The sequence below is a fragment of the Trachurus japonicus genome, chromosome 21 (genome assembly GCF_045865225.1).
Source record: "Trachurus japonicus isolate A0001 chromosome 21, Traja_1.0".
NCBI lineage: Eukaryota > Metazoa > Chordata > Actinopteri > Carangiformes > Carangidae > Trachurus > Trachurus japonicus.
This window is the reverse complement of record NC_140927.1, coordinates 14,007,798-14,013,797: the sequence shown is the minus strand read 5'-3', so window position 1 is coordinate 14,013,797 and position 6,000 is coordinate 14,007,798.

Sequence of the window (6,000 nt, the reverse complement as noted above, 5' to 3'; positions counted from 1 at the left end):
GTAATAATCAATCATACTGTGTGTTGCTAGGCTATCAAGATCAGATTTTCCTCCTATAGTAGCAAGTTGTTATTTTAAGCACATGCACACTACATCACCCTACTGTGCATTACACTAGGTTTTTTATTTTAGTACTGAATGCTAATTACCAGACAAAAGCAACAGCGGGGGCGGTTTTGTTTTCACCTTGTGTTTGTGCGTTTCTGTGTATGTTATTATAAAATATGGTCTGAGAGACACCTACTGTCAGAGGAACAACAACATGTTCAACGTTATAAGTTCTTTGGAAGATGTTTACATGTCTGTTGAGAAATGGTGTCACCATTTCAGCATCACAATCCTCCAAGATACGGTCATGAAACTGTCCAGTTAGATACCCTTTAATTTAATCGCTGTTAATGACCGTCATTATTTAGTAACTGTGTAGTGATGGGTGTGGTCTAAGGACACCACACCCATTGAGAACTCATGACAGTCATTAACTCCACCTGGATTCTTATGATACAGTTACAGTAGCAGTAAGGCCGAGGCCCTCTGCAGGGATTCAAACCCCAACTCTCATACTCATACAGCCCAAACTGCATATTCAAATTTTCTTCATATTTTTATTATAGTCTTGTTTCTAGGCCTAATAATGTTCCATCCTAAATTTAGAGGTTTAGAGAAGAGATGATGATTTACTCTGACATTTGCAAAATTTTGGTGAGAAACGTATCATAACTTAATTACGTGTGACTGAATTGCTTTTCCCCTGTGTAAAATATACCTTATTCTCATTGTTGTGTACAAACGTTTCTCCACTTGACCTTTGCAATGGTGGCAGTTCACTTTCATAGCATTTGTTTGGTGCCTCTCTGGGGAAACTCCTCCTGCTTGACCTCATCAGAAACACAAATAACATCCTGGTGGCCAACACTGGCTGCAATTAAGAATAACATTGTTTTGAAAACTATCAGGAAGCAATGGGGCACCCTCTGCTATATATTTAGGAGTGGCTCCTGCCATGTGAAGTTCCCCTGCCGACAGTAAATCTTCTTTGCAGGCCTCTATGGCAGTCAAAGAGTGAGTATCTTTACTATTCTGAGATAAGAAACAAATTCTATGGACTTGTTTTGTCTGCTTTTCAGTTAGATTTTTGGAAATCACACAGCACTACTACTGCGGCCTTATTGTCATAAAATGATCTCATCGACTCCTTTGACAATAAGATACATTGTGCAGCCCTTTTCCTTTGACCTGTCCAAAGCCTTTGATACAGTCGATCATAAAACTAACAAATTGAAGGTCTAATCTCCGTCTCACTTACAGTCTTCAAGGGCATACCACAGGGACTGGTCCTTGGACTATTCCTTTTCATTCTTTATATAAATAACATCACCCAAAAAAATTCCAATGCCAATTTCCATTTTTATGCAGAACATAAGGTTATACACTTAAGTGCTATTAATACCATACAATCTGACGAAGGTCTCAGGACCGAAACATTGTTTGAATAAACCCATGCAAGTGAAGACAGTGTGCGGGAGCCTTTTGTTTGATACTTTGGTATTTCAATAGATGACACTCTCTATTTTATGCCACATATCCAGAAGCTGGTAAAACGACTAAAACTGAAACTGCCTTTCCATTGAGGCAAAAAAGAAACTTGTGGCTGCTACCTTTACAGTATGTTGGTCCTCAATTATGGAGATGTTATTAACATGAATTGTTCTTCTAGATGCTTGTGTGGGCTATGCCTGTTCATGGCCACTGAAACTGAATGTTTGTGCTGCCAGGAAGAGTCGGACGTGTTCTGTCAGTGCCTGGACGCTATGCTGGACGCAGAAAGTTGCTGCATAACGTATATATCTGGAGGAGAGTGGGTGAGTTGTGTTTTTGTCTCTTTTCAATAGAAACCAGGCAAAGCTAACATATGTTTGATGCCTCGTATTATGTGATGGGACCCTCTTTGTACTGCGCTGCTTCTGCTGCTTGGAATGATTTTCATAAGGTCCTGGGATTGAAGAAGCTGGTCTCTGCATTCTTTCAAGTATGGTCGAATGGTAAATCAGGATGCAGATGCTTTGACTAAGATGCTTTTGGGAACACCGTAGATTATGCTTTTTGGCACTTTTTAGTCATGGATGGTGTTTAGTTTTGTGTTTTTGCTGACATTATGTTTCACTGTGTTTTACATGTATGTTTTTAGTGTGGATGTAAATGACTACAATCTTTTTCATTCATTGTGCTGCTGCTGTCTTGGCCACAACACTCGTGTAAGAGATTTTTAATCTCAATGTGTCATTTTCCGGGGTAAAGAAAGGTAAATAATATGACCTTAATTTTCTGATCATGAGTGTCTCACCAGACCACCCTCCTTGCTATAAAAGGGATGTTGAGGTGAGCTTGTTTTGAAAGACAAATTACCCTATGTCATCCTAATATACTATATGAGAGGAGGTTCTCATTACTTACTGATATAGGTGTCTCCAGTGCCAGCCAATGAGGGCTCCCATTCTGCTATGTGTGCTTCTGACGAGGTCATGCAGGAAGTCCTCCCCATCCCCTCCGTGAGATTTTGACTTGTTCATAATCTTAAGTTATGGCTCCTGACTGTAAATGTGAATCGTCTTCATACGGGGGAAATCAACAGCAGTGGAAGAAGGTAGGCTCTGCACATTTCTGTTCTGAAGAGATGTCTACACTCATTAACTACATGCAAAGGGTTTCTGCGAGGGAGAACAGCAGGGGGCAGTGGATTGTGAGTGGGGGGGGTGTTGAGCAATGGATAGAATACTAAAATATCAAAGTGAGTGTTAGTCGTTATGAAATTATAAGCAAAAAAGTAACACTGCAGTGGCTTTTATCAAGTTTGAGTATTCTGGATCTTGACGTTACTTAAGATATTTACATGTATTTATGAATATTTGAAATGCTACTTGGAAATGCCGTGTAAATCTGTCAAATACAGACAATGACAAAAATTATGTTTATTTATTACTGCAACTCTAAAAAAAAATCTGCCTTTATTTCAATAATACTTTATACCACTCCAAGTCTTGGATTTTCTATGTTGGTTTATCTGATCCAAAGAAAACACATTTTCTCACCCAATAGAAGGAATTTAGTGAGAATCAGTAAGCCGCCACACCTGTTTAAAATCTAAAGTCAGTCATGGTGCTGTAATAAAGCTGAAGGACTGAAAACGTATAGCTGATGCTGTGTACCTTGTGTGCATGTGACAATTGAGTGTTTGGTGGTAAATCCTCAAAGGTTTGTCAAGTCATGTCGCCTTTAACTATTCCTTATTGAGTTGACATTACTCATAGTCATTAAAATAAGGATACATCACTCAAGGTGGGGTGTTGAGCAATATAGGTCAGCAGAATGTGAAAAATTGTCATTCTTGTGTGTGAATGTGTGAAGGCTTAAGACAGGAACAGTATATAAGATAAGATTTTTGTTTTACCCGATCTTGTATTACAGAAGCACATCCTAACTAACTTTTGTAATCCCATTTTATCTTCCTTCATCCTGTCTAGGGTTAGAAATCTTGAAAACTCTATCCAACATTGGTGATCAACTTTCATGTCTGTTACCTAGCAACCACTGCTTTTCTCATCTCACCTCACAGGTATTCTGTAACACTTTAGTTTCCTCATTGAAATGTATGAATAATGGCCACTCTGCTCTGAAAATCTCCATTTGCAAAAAGTGCAACTGTTGGTTGCACCACTGTTTCCCTAATCAAACTCATCAAATACACAATCCAACAACTCCAAAACGCTCTCATGGACAAGTTGTGACCTGCACATTCACCACGCTATGAGATAATAACGGGACGTTACGAGACAGAGTTGTTTTCGAGGCAAATGCAGAGACTGCTTGCCGAAAAACTGCTCCTGACGGGAACGCACATCAGCGGTTTTGCATGAATTTACCTCGAAAACAACTCTACTTATAGCGTGGTGAGCTCTGAAGAGAGAAAGCAGACAAGATGTGTAGAGTGGAAACTTCACAAAGCAAAACGATGACCATACTGCAAAACAATAACCTTGTAAAGAAATATTAACATAGAAAAAGCTGCAGCAAAAATCGTTATCCTGTAGAATTTAATAAAGATAATCTGTCCTGACATTGACCCTTCATAGCTGTCACAGAATCCACTCAGAAGTGTGAAGAGTCGAAAGTGGAGAGCTCACAACTTCAACACAAACAGAATAATTTCCCTTGAAACAATTTTGCATGGCTGTACCTCCAGTATACATACTGTATGAAGCATATCTTGTTTCTGTAGATGTTTCTACTGAGATACACATAAAAGTTTCTGAGCAATCCATCAGAGGGAGTGACCACCAAAAAACAACTGTAATATTAAAACTGTGGGATTCGCAGACAACACACTGAAAATATCAATATTATAAAGCATAATTAGATACATGACATAATTACAGCACTGTAAGCACATTGCTTAAAGGAATAAGTCATTCAAATGTGATATGATGTATACTGGGCATTTACAAATCCTATAGGTTCTCCAGGTGTCAGGTGTTTTCACTGTTTCCACCCTGACGACCCACTTGAAACTTGTCTGCCCAAATTAATAAAGACTAGGGCTGGGCGATAAAACAATAACGATATATATCGAGATATAACTTTACTCAATAGCAATATGAACCGTGGTCGATAGAAAGTCGATAGGTTTCATTCATTCATGTTTTGAAACAGCCAATGAAAACGAGAGTTGCGCCGCGCTGAACCACTGGCTGAGCCAACCAGGTTAGATTGACACAGCACAGGAAGACTGTACACAGCACAACAACACGTGGTAATGTTTGGGCTGCTGCAGCCTGGCGTCAGCAGCGGGACATCGCCAGTAAAAAAGAGAGAGAGAATGAGTGTTGCCTCGAAAGAAAAAATGGAGGAGAACTAGGACGAGTGACCGCGAAAAGACGTGGTACGTCATGTTTACATTAACCCAGATTGATTGAACTCTAATATAGTAGGTGTAAACAACCCTAAACTTTAACCACGGAGACAGCAGGCAGTCGGAGCGGCTCGCCGTCACACATCAAAGGGAGTGCAGTCACGGCGTGGCCGCTCTGCTGCTGCTGCTGCTGCTGCTGCCGCCGCTGCTCCTCACACCAGAGCGACACTGTTCAGCTGTGCCGACCTATACACTGGCCACTTGCGAAGCAAGCGCTAACCGCGGCGATTTCTCTTCCTTTTTCTTTTTCAGCCGGGTTTAGGCTGAGAATGATCGCTAATTAGACGGGCCACGTCAGGTCCGGGTTTTAATTTTCACGTCCGTTTATAACTGTAGCAGCAGCAGAGAGATGGGGCAGCTCCTGTATGGGGAGCCTGGCTCTAGTCTGACCTCCTGTCTGATGTAATGTTAAAGAACGCCTGAACAGCGGAGTGATAATGTCTGTAAAAAGACCCAGTGCTGTTGTACTGTATATCAGACAGCACTCATGTATGTCCCTTGTCCAATCAAATTATTTGGTCGAAACTAACTGTATATAATACCAGTTTTATTTATCTGAAACTGTTATTAGGCTACTCATTGCTTTTATATGTTAATCATTACATCTGAAATGTTCAATTTTTGACGAAAAATAAATAGCCTATTTAAATCAGAAATAACCTTCTGATATCTTCAAATCTCACTTGTGAGTATGATGGAACATTTAGGCTTGACAAAAACAGTGACTTGAGTCCTATCGTGATATATATCGATATCGACTGATATGAAAAAAATTAGCGTGATAGGATTTTTTCTCATATCGCCCAGCCCTAATAAAGACTCATATACATCACTTCTCCTTGCAATGCCTAAGACTGTCTGAGGATTGTTCTCTTTTCTCCGATAAAAGCCTGCACCAAATCTCACTAACTAACTTAATAGATTTTCCAAAATGAACTCCACCACTTGTTTATTAGATGTGATTCCTGCCAAGTTTCTTAAGGGGCACAAATGTCCTTTTGAATTGTCAGTGACTCTAGTTTAGTGTGGGTTCC